Source organism: Puma concolor, chromosome B1 (genome assembly GCF_028749965.1).
Source record: "Puma concolor isolate L17-30 chromosome B1, mPumCon1.1.hap2, whole genome shotgun sequence".
Lineage (NCBI taxonomy): Eukaryota > Metazoa > Chordata > Mammalia > Carnivora > Felidae > Puma > Puma concolor.
Window position 1 is genome coordinate 161,171,671 of NC_141670.1, and position 12,068 is coordinate 161,183,738.

The 12,068-nt window shown below is 38.5% G+C and overlaps 1 non-coding gene across 1 annotated transcript; it reads left to right on the forward strand.

Moving 5' to 3' along the window:
* Nucleotides 1-6,573: 6,573 nt before the first annotated feature.
* LOC147581980 (U6 spliceosomal RNA) lies at nucleotides 6,574-6,682 on the forward strand. Its single transcript, XR_015250680.1, has one exon. It is a non-coding gene; the product is annotated as a U6 spliceosomal RNA (small nuclear RNA).
* The last annotated feature ends 5,386 nt before the right edge of the window (nucleotides 6,683-12,068 follow it).

A 12,068-nucleotide genomic window follows, 5' to 3' on the forward strand; every position in this document is an offset into this window, starting at 1 on the left:
GAAACAACACAAATAACATATAGAAAGACAGACAGAGATTTATTATAAGGAAGTAACACACAATTATGGAGGCTGACAAGTCCTAAGATCTCCTGGGCCAGCTGCAGACTCGGGAGAATGGAAGTTGTAGTTCTTGTCTGAAAGCTGGCAAGTTCAAGACCCAAGAAGAGATGATATTTGAGTTCAAGTCCAAAAGAAGGAAAAGACTGATGTCCAGCTCAAGTACCTCAAGATATTCCCTCTTACCCGGCTTTTTATTCTATTCAGGCCTTCAACTGATTGGATGGGGTCCACTCACATTAGGGAGGGAAATCTGCATTACTCAGTCTACCAATTCTAATGGTAACCTCATTCAAAAACACCTTCACAGACACACCCAGAATGTTTCACCAAATATCTGGGTACCCCATAGCCTGGTCAAATTGCTACATAAATTAACCATCATAATCTGTAACATGGTGAGCAAATTAGAGACATTAGAAATCTCCCTACACAAATATCTTATAGATTATGTGGAAGGAGGCAGGAATGTGATGAAAACTTAAGAGTCTTATAACTTCCTTTCAAACCCTTTCCTAAAGCAACCAGATCCTGACAGAATGAGAGAAATGCTCTTATTCATGATAATAGTATAATAATAATAATAATAATAATAATAATAATAATAATGGCAAACACAAATATAGTACTTATCATGTGCCAGGCACTGTCTAAGTACATTTTATGAACTCCTTCAATACTCACAACAATCTTTTTATTTATTTATTTTGAGAGAAAGAGAGGGTGGGAGAGGGGCAGAGAAAGAGGGAGAGACAGAATCCAAGCAGGGTCCAATAAGGGGCTTGATCTCATGAACTGCATGATCATCACCTGAGCCAAAATCAAGAGACAGACACTGAAACAAATGAGCCACCCAGGTGACCCTTATTTTTTTTTCAACTCACAACAACCTTTTGACATGAATGAGGAAACTGAGGCAGAGAGACACTACTTAATTTGCCCAAGGTCACAGAACTAGGAAGTGGCAAAGTGGCTAGTCCCATCCAAGCTCTCTGGCTCCAGAAGTCCATATGCTATGTCTCATTTAAGTGAGCACTGAGTGTTCATTATGTGGTGATGAGTAGGACAAGTCTTTGCTTTCAGGAAATGAAAGAGTGGCTGTGATGCTTACAAAATGTATCACTCATCCTGATCCAGAGATCAAGAAGGCCTCATCATCTGGGAAGTGTGTAATGTAGCACTGAAACCTATGGACAGTCCAGTCCAACTCATACCTTTGTCCCTCTCTCCCTCTGGATAAGCTTCACCTCAAAGAAATGACACGGGAGCAGGTCCTCAGGTCACATCTCTCTGGCCTGGACTACTAATTAACTACCACTGATCTATCCACATCTACTGTGCACAATATGCTGGCTCTGGTCTATTCTTCAACCAGCACCCAGAGGTATCTTCTAAAACAAACAAACAAAAAAAGTACGGCACATCCCTTTGCTGAAAAGCTTTCAGTGGCTTCCCATTGCTCTTAGAACAAAAGTACATGAATATGATTATGGGCCCTGCACAGCCTGCCCCATTTCCCCTCCACCCTCTTCTCACACCAACGTGCTCTCCCTTGCTCTGTCTGGTCAGGATACCTAGCCCTTCTTTTAGATTGTGTCCTTATCAGGCCCCCTCCTGCCATTGCTCCTACCACTCCACTGCCTGAAGAACTCATCCTAGAAGAGTTTATTACAATCATGCTCTTTTCTTTTCCTTTTTTTAGGTAAGGAACTTAATTTTATTTCTTCAGCCATTAGATACCCTAAGGAATCTCAAGCATCTCTTTCTCAGGAGAAACTCTTGACTACTCTTAAGTAGATCAGCCCTCACTATAAGCCCTTGTGGCACTGTATGCCTCTGTTGTATAGTACCTGTCACAGTAACAACTGTACGGTTGTAGTAGGTCTATAAGGTTTAAGAAGCTGAGAACAGCATCTTCTTTTGCTTACCATTGCCTGACAGGGTGTCTTAACATAGCAAATAGTAAAAATACTGCCTAGATCCATAAATGACAGAATAGCAATCCGTGTGTGTGTGTGTGTGTGTGTGTGTGTGTGTGTGTGTGTGTGTATACATATATATACACTATATATACACTAGCAATCCTAGTAGTGTGTGTGTGTGTGTGTGTGTATGTATATATATATATATATATATATATATATATATATATATATATATGCAAGATCACTGAGGCAAGAAAAGGCATGGCACATGTGAGGAATAGTGAGTAACCCAAGACAGCAGATTAGCACCAGAACTAGAAGGATACCTAGAAAGGATTACAAATAGTGGTTAGGGCTGAATCATTTAGGGTTAGAAATTCAAAATTAAGCTTTCAATTCTGCAGGTAATAGAAAGTCATTAAAAAAATTCTGAGCGAGAGAAACAATTAGATATATTATCAGACAATGACTGCAAACATGACCATACATTGGATTTATCCAGGGAGATATAGAAAAATGCCAATGCCAAGGTCCAACCCCAAGAGATCCTGATTTAATTGGTATGGAGTATGCTCTGGACATCAGTTTTCAAAGTTCCCTGATGATTCGAATACGCAGAAAAGTTTGAGAGCCACCCCGTTAGACAAATAATTCTGGAATCTGTGTTGTTCTTAAATCGGAAAGGGCCACAATGATGGCAGAGAAACTGGTTAGGAAGCTCTCTTATGAGACAAATCTGATCTAGGACAGATCCCAATAATGGAAGGGATGATGTCCTCTTCTGAAAAAATTTTGCAAGGGTCAAATGTCAGACTGAGCTGACTAATTGGACATGGGAAATAAGAAAAAAGAAGTGGAAAATGATCCCAGGGTTCCCAGGGCAACAGCATAGATGGTACTGGGACAAATTAACAAATTTAACTGAGAAAGAAAACACAAGAGGAGGGGCAGGGGTGGGAAACAGAAGAAGAGAAGAAAGTACGCTGAGCCCATCCCCCTATCAATTTGGCCTTCACCTACCTCCCCTTTCCCCAGAGCTGTCATCACTAAATTAAGCCAAATGTTAGTGCCTGAGAACTCTGCCAGGGGCCAGTGAAAGTCAACAGATTTAGGATGCTGCAGGATAACAGGACATTCATTCCACCTCTGACGGCCCTCTCCTGGGACCTCCCTGCCTGAAGAGTCCCGATATAGAATTCTTCCCAAGAGGACTTCAGTATTTCAGCTGTCACTAGCCCCTGCTGAGAAAGAGGCACGGTTCAGGAGTGAAGATCCAATCACCATGAGCCCATAGATCACAGTCTCCACCTTGACTCCTTAAATTGTGTCACCAAGCAGATGGGAAGCCAGCATTGAACGCAGAGCACAGATGCCGTGTGCTCACGCAGAGCATAAGTGAGCTGTGTGGTTCTTCTTTTTAATTTCTTATCTGATAACAAGCTTCCAGTCCCCAGATCAATATTGCCAGCACACTGCTGTGCACCCCACCAGGCATACTTTGTTGTCTCTATTACTCTTTTTAGAGAAATTAATTATCTGTGTACACACCTGTGTAAAAATTATTTATAGTTTATCCTTTCTCTTCCCAAATGAAACAATTAAAAGATGTATTTTTTTAAAAGGTTTGTCTCTTCCTTTCACGGTAAAAGCTTGTTGGCAGAAGTCACAGTTTTGTAAATGTGAGGTTTGATCCCTGAGGATCTATAAACAAAGGCTGCTAAAGTGAAGAAAATGTGACAGAGAAGGTGTAAGTCAGTAATTCCTCTCCATAGCATAATGGCACAAGGAAAAAAACACAACATCACATGTCTGAGGAACCTGCAAAATGACCAGCTTCAGCAAAAATGCAGCCCAATCTGTTTCTTGGCTGCCTGGAGAGGCAGAAACAAGAGGAACACCAGGCACTTGACAATACTCTCAGAGATGTAAACTGGAAAGAAGCTCCTTGACACATATTCCCATGAGGATGGCAGGTTTACTATTCAAATGCTGGCCACAGGTAACTCAAGGACTGTCTCCCCATCTACAAATTATCTCTGGTATCTTAATGTAAGCATGCATGTGAGTAATTCTCAACAGTACCCTTGCCCACTTATCTCCTTTTCTTCCCACAAGGTTCAGCCATGTGCCCCAAGAACCACACAAGGGAAACTACTCTCCCCTTAGCCAGTCTTGTCACATAAACATTCTTCACCAAGCGAGTTAGAGAACTAGGGTGATTCTTTTACACAGCAGTGTGAGCTCTAGGTTTGCCAGTTATTAAACCAACCTGGTGGCCTTGAGCAAGTATTTAACCTCACTGTATTTTGGTTTCATCATCCATAAAACAGGTTAATAACAGTCTCTAATACAGGATGGCTATGAAAGTAAAATACTTGAACACAGGCATGTGTTACACCTGGCACACAGTGATTATCCCCAGCATATTTTTAGCTGCTGTCACAATTTTTCAAAGAAGCAGTACACTTTAGTGACTAAGAATATGAACTCCACAGCCCAACTACTTGGATTCAAATCCTGACTTTACCACTTCTCAGCTGTGTGATTTAAAACAAGTCATGAACTTCCCTGTGTCTCCATGTTAGTTAACCTACAGAAGAGTAATAATAATGTTATGTATCACAAATCATTATTGTAAGGATTAAACTAAATATGGGGCACCTGGGTGCTTCAGTCGGTTGAGCATCTGACTCTTGATTTTGGCTCAGGTCATGATCTCACAGTTTGTGCAACTGAGCTCTGCACTGTGCTTTCAGCACAGAGCCTGATTGAGATTCTCTCCCTGTACCTCTGCCCCTCCCCAGCTTGTGCTTGCTCTCTCTCTCTCTCTCTCAAAATAAAGAAACTTTAAAAAGTAAACTAAATATATATATATATATATATATATATATATATATATATATATATATAATTGAAAGAGAAATTGAGAGAAACAAAATGAAAGAGAGAGTGCACTATACACTGAATATTTGTGTCCCCTACAAGATTCACATGTTGAAATCTCTTCCCCTAAAGTGATGACATTTGGAGGTGGGGCTCTTTGAAGGTGATTAGGTCATAAGCATGAACCTTCATTCATGAAACTAGTATCCTTATAAAAGAGGTTCCAGAGAGCTCCCTTATGACTTCTGCAATGTGAAGACACAGTAAAAAGATGAAAGCAAGACCTCACCAGACACTGAATCTTCCTATGTCTTGATCTTGGACTTCTCTGCCTCCAGAATGGTGAAAAGTAAATTTCTGTTGTCTATAAGCCACAGTCTGTGGAATTTTGTTACAGCAGCCCAAGTACGCCAAGACACACACACACAAACACACACACACACACACACACACACAACTTAGAACAATTCTTAGCAAATAGTATATAATACATATGCTAGCCATTTTGTTATTATTACTATTTTTACTGTGGGTTAGGACAATATATAATACTAAGTAGTAATGTAATAGCTCATACAATTAGAAGTTTTAGGGCATCGCTCTGACATGTAGGAAGAGCCCTGAATTTTAACTATGATAATTCTTCCCCCTATTATCTCTGAGCTTCACCCTCTTCATCTTTAAAGTGGGATAATAAAATAATCCTCAGTCTGCAACATTACAATAAAAATCAGAAGTCAAATTTGTAGAGAACTGAATCAAGGGACTGAGGCAAGTCTCGAGCCAAATCCCATGCTGACTCTCTTCCCCTCTAGAGTCTGGCCAAGGGAAATATGTACACAAGGAATCAAGTCAGATATGAAAATAAGTGCTGTTCCATAAATTACTTGGAGCTATGTATAAATTCACTAGAATAATCCACAGAACTCAGGAAAGTGTTATACTTATGATTAAAGTTTGTATTACAAAGAACACAAATGAAGAGATCCATAGAGCAAAGTCTAGGAGGGTCACAAACACAAAGCTTCTACGTCCTTAGGACACGTCACCCTTCGAACATATCAGTGTATGATTACCAACCAGGGCCCACCTAAACATTGGTGGAATAATCTTTAACACATGACAGAGCTCAATCTCCAGCCCCTATCCATTTCCTAAAGGTCAAGAAGTCACCTGAACCAAAGCCTCAACCCTCTAACCATACAATTGGTTTTTCCAAATGGACCAGTCCCCATGCTGACATCTAGGGTCCCAAAAGGAGTAAGCACAAACTCAGGTGTGATCCTGGGTCCCCACAGTGAATAACAAAGACACTCCTGACACTTGGAAAATTCCAAGAGTTTAGAAGCTCACTCACAAGAACCCAGGACAAAGACCAGAGAAATTCTTTAACATAAAATAAATGGGGAGCTTATAAAATTGCATTTCAATCAATTACCCTGCTATATAAGGCAAATTCAAAAAAGGAACTAGGGGTGCCTAGGTGGCTCAGTTGGTTGGGTGACCAACTTCAGCTCAGGTCATGATCTCACAGTTTGTGAGTTCAAGCCCTGCATTGGGCTCTGAGCTGACAGCTCAGAGCCTGGAGCCCACTTCAGATTCTGTGTCTCCCTCTCTTTCTCTGCCCCTCCCCTGCTCATACTCTGTCTCTCTCTGTCTCAAAAATAAGTAAAACATTAAAAAAAATTTTTTTAAAGGAACTAAAACACTCACTTTAGCCACATGTATACTAAAAACTTGGAACCATATGAAGAAAATTAGTATGGCCCCTGGAGAAGGATGACACACAAATACATGAAGCATCCCATATTTTTAAGAGCAAGTGATGCATCTGACTTTCCTAACACATATAAACAGACACAGAGAGTTAGACAAAATGAGGAAATGGAGGAATATGTCACAAATGAAAAAAACAGGACAAAATCAGACCAAGAGACCTAAGTGAAATGGAAATAAGTAATATGCCTGACAGACAATTTAAAGTAATAATCATAAAGATACTCATTGGACTTGAGAAAAGAGTGGAGGACATCAGTGACACCCTTAACAAAGATAAAAAAAAAAAAAAAGAACCAATCAGAGATAAAGAACACAATGATTGAAATTTAAAAAACACTAGAAGGAAAAAAGAACAGGCTAGAAGAGGCAGAAGAACGAATCAGTGGCCTGGAAGATGGATTAATGGGAGGTAAGCAAGCTGAGTAGGTGAGGGGGAAAAAAATGAGACTAGATGTAGGGGTCTTAGTGACTCCATCAAGCATAATAACATTCACATTATAGGAATCCCTGAACAATAAGAAAGAGAAAAGGGGAAAGAAAATTTATTTGAAGAAATAAAGGCTAAAAACTTCCCAAATTTGGGAAAGAAAACATAAATTCAGATACAGGAAACATAGAGATCTCCCAACAAAATCAACCCAAGGAGGTCCACACCAAGACACATAGTAATCAAAACGGCAAAAAGCAGTGACAAAGAATGAATTTTAAAAGAAGCAAGAGAAAAGAAAACAGTTCCCATACAAGGAAAACCCCATAAACCTATCAGCAGATTTTTCAACAGAAACTAAGCAAGCAAAAAGGGAGAGGCATGATATATTCAACTCGCTGAAATGGAAAAATCTGCAAACAAGAGCACTTTATCCAGCAAGACTATCATTCAGAATAGAAGAGAGATAAAGAGTTGCCCAGACAAACAAAAGTTAAAGGAGTTCATGTCCAGTAAACCAGCCCTGCAAGAAATGTTAAAGGGGACTCTGTGAGTGTAAAGGAAAGACCATAAGTAAAAGTAAGAAAAGTAGAAAGCTCAAAAGCAGTAATAATAAGTATATTTGTAAATTCACTCAAGGGACTGACAAAGCAAAAAGAGGTAAAGTATGACACCATAAACCAAAACGAGGGGAAGAGAGGAGTAAAGAATGGGTTCAGACTTAAGTAACCATCACCTTCAGACAGACTGCTATACGCAGAAGATGGTATATACAAACCTAACAGTAACAACAAATCCAAAACCAGTAATAGATATGCAAAAGAGAAAGAGAAAGGAATACAAGTATATCACTAAAGAAAGCCAACTTACAGTGAGAGAAGAGAGCATGGGAAGAAAGAAACAAAGATGAACCAAAAATCACACACAAAATGGCAAAAAATACATACCTATCAGTAATTACTTTGAATGTGAATGGACTAAATCCCCCCATCCAAAGACAGAAGGTGATGGAATGGATTAAAAAAAAAAGAAAAGTAAGACCCATATACAGCTGCCTACAAGAGACTCACTTCAGACCTAATGACACATGCAGATTGAAAGTGACAGGATAAAGAAATATTTATCATGCAAATGGATGTGAAAAGAAAGCCAGGGTAGCAATGCTTACAGCAGACAAAGTCAACTTTAAAATGAAAACTGTAACAAGAGACAAAGAAGGACACTGTATAATCACTAAGGAGACAGTCCAAGAAGAAGACATAACAATTGTAAATATTTATGCACCCAATATGAAAGCACCCAAATACAAAAGGCAGCTAATAACAAACATAAAGGAACTAATCGATAATAATGTGACAATAGTAGGGAACTTTAACACCCAACTTACATCAATGGACAGATCATCTAAACAAAATATCAACAAGGAAACAGTGGCTTTGAATGACACACTGGACCAGATGGATTTAACAAACATATTCACAATATTCCATCCCAAAACAACAGAATACGCATGCTTTTCAAGTGCACATGGAACATTCTCCAGAATAGAGCATGTATTAGGTCATAAAAAAGTCTCAACAATTTCAAAAAGATCAAGTTACATCGTGCCTTTTTTCTGACCACAACACAATGAAACTAGAAATCCAACATAAGACAAAATCTGGAAAGAATACAAATACATGGAGGTTAAATAACATGCTACTAAACAGTGAATAAGCCAATCAAAAAATAAAGAAGAAATTAAAAAGTCCATGTAAACAAATAAAACTGAAAACACAATGATCCAAAAATTTTTCACATGCAGCAAAATTGGTTCTAGGAGGGATGTTTATAGCAATACAAGCTTACTAGCTCAAGAAGCAAGAAAAATCTCAAATAAACAACCTAACCTCACATCTAAAGGAGCTGGAAAAAGAAGAACAAACAAAACTCAAATCTAGAAGAAGGAAAGAAATAATAATGATTACAGCAGAAATAGGTGACACAGAAACTAAAAAAACAATAGGACAGCTCAATGAAACCAGGAGCTGGTTCTCTGAAGGGATCAACCACTTAAAAAAAAAAAAAAAAAAAAAGATACAGAGAGGACTCAAACAAAATCAGAAATAAAAAAAGGAAAAATAATAACAACCAACACCACAGAAATACAAAGGATTTTAAAAGATAACATTATGAAAAAGTATATGCTAACTAACTGGACAACCTAGAAGTAATGGATAAGTTTCTAGAAACATATAATTTGTCAAATAAGCAGGAAGAAACAAAATTTGAACAGATCGATTACTAGCAATGAAATCAAATCAATAAGAAAAAAGCTCCCAACAATCAAAAGTCCAGGACCACATGACTTCACAGATGAATTCTACCAAATATTTATAGAAGAGTTAATACTTATTCTTCTCAAACTTTTCCAAAAATAGAAGAGGAAGAAAAACTCCCAAATTCATTCTGAGGCCACCATTACCCTGATTCCAAAACCATATAAACACACAACAAAAAAAAGAGAGCGAGGGAGAGAGAGAACTATAGGGCAAAATCTCTGATGAACATAGATGCAGAAATCCTCAACAAAATATTAGGCAGACTGATTCTAACAATACATTAAAAAAAAAAAAAAGAAGTGGTGTGTGTGTGCATGTGTCTGTGTGTAATGGAATATTATTTAGCCATAAAAAAAGAATGAAATTTTGCCATTTGCAACGACACAGATGAATCTAGAGGGTATGATGCTAAGCAAAATAAACCAGTCAGATAAAGACAAATACCATTTTGATTTCATTCATATGTGGAGTTTAAGAAACAAAACAAATGAATAAAGGGGGGAAAAAAAGAAAGAGACAAACCAAAAACACAGACTCTTAACTATACAGAACAAAGAAATAGAGGAAAGGTGGGTGAGAGGATGCGTGAAATAGGTGAAGGAGTTAAGAGTACACTTATCTTGATGAGCAATGAATAATACATGAAATATTTGAATCACTATCTGGTGTACCTGAAATGAATATAACACTGTATGTTAACAACACGGGAATTAAAATTTAAACAAAAAAGAAAAAAGAAACATGTGGCTCATTCAGTTGAGCAACACACTCTTGATTTCGGCTCAGGTCATGATCCCAGGGTTGTGGGATCAAGCCCGTGTCAGGCTCCATCCTGAACATGGTGCCCATTTAAGATTCTCTCTTTCTCTCTCCCTCTGCCCCTCTCCCATGCTCACACTCTCTCCAAAAGAAAAAAGGAAAGAAAAAAAGAAAATTTATCTGAGTTGATCAGTGGAAATATTATTCAACATGACAATTTAATTCCATTTCACAAATAAAACCATGTGGGGTTTTTTTTCCTATGAAAATACCCTAGGGTAATTAGGAACTGACCAATCTTTAAAGGGAGTCACATCATTTTACTGAAAGGAACTCTTTGGCCATGAGGATTCTGCTAGATACAATACTTCCTTATTACTAAAATAAATGAACAGGGTGCCTGGGTGACTCAACCTATTAAGTGTCTGACTCTTGATTTTAGCTCAGGTCATGATCTCAAGGTCGGGATCAAGCCCGAGTCTGGCTCTGCACTGACAGCATGGAGCCTGCTTGGGATTCATTAGCTTTCTCTTTCTCTCTCTCTCTCTCTCTCTCTCTCTCTCTCTCTCTCTCTCTCTCTCTCCCCCCCCACCTTCTCTTTCCCCTCCCCTACTAGTGCTTGTGCACTCTCTCTCAAAATAAATAAATAAATAAATATTTAAAAATAATAATAATAAATTAACCAAGTATGGGGGTGGGGTGGGGGAAGGAACCTAACTGAAGCCTTTTTCCTTAACTGTAATCACATTAAATTAAAAATATATACCATTACACTATATGGGTCCCGACTTTCTAATGTTAATAATAATTATTATTATATTAACAACTACAATTTATTGAACACCTATTATATGTCAAGTACTATACCTCTTTGAAATACACACCAACCCAATTCGTAGGGGGGTGGTGGGGGGGATGGGTGGGGGAAGAGACTCAAAGTTAGAGAAATGTAGTATTGATCTAAGATGAGGACCAGCGAAGTATGGCCCATACAAATAAAGTTTTATTGGAACACAATCATGCCCATTTGTTTCTATATAGACTACAGCTGCTTCACTACAATGGCAGAATCAAATAGTTCCAACAGAGACGATGTGGCCTGTAGGGCATAAAATATTTACTCTCTTGCCTTTTACAGAAAGCTTGCTGTCCCCTGACAGAAGGTCACATGGCTAGTAAGTCGCAGAGGTAGAATATAACTAGGTTTCTTTAGTTCCAAGATACATAATAGCAGCAATCTCTCTTTGTTATTTCAAGCCTACTGTATGTTCCAAATGATCAGAGCCTTCTTCAAACATCTCAATTTAGCCTCAAAATTATTGGCATTCTACAGATAAGAGAACTGAGCTCAGAGACCTTAAGCCACTTATCTAAGGCTATGGAGCCAGCTCCATGCACATCTGTTTTCTCACTCCCGTGACACCTGCACCTGAACCTCACTCTGCTCAAAACAGGACAGAGAGCTTCCTAAATTTAATGTTTTCACTCCACCCTTAAAAAAAAAACAAAAAGATTAGTTCCCTTCCCTTAGGTACCATAATTATGCTCCTTCTGGAATAGGAAGAACAGGAAAACCTGAACTGAGGTTCAGAGAGATGAAAAAGGGCCCAGTCCAGCATACATCATTGTCTATGGCTACAAGGCACAAGGCCATTTGCCCAAAATCTTCTACATTCTTATTCCACTCTGGGAGCCAGACTCTAGAAACATCCAAGTACCATACATTTGGGTAAGAACTCAGAATAGCAAAACTGATATGACTGAAGAACTGAAGATAAATACCCCAGGTTCACAACAAAAAAGGCAGGGAAAACATCTATGAATATTTGAAAGATCATACAACAAAGGAGGAAGGAAATGAGAAATTGCTTGCTGTTATCCGAGGAAAATTATAAGCTGATAAAACGGAGCATC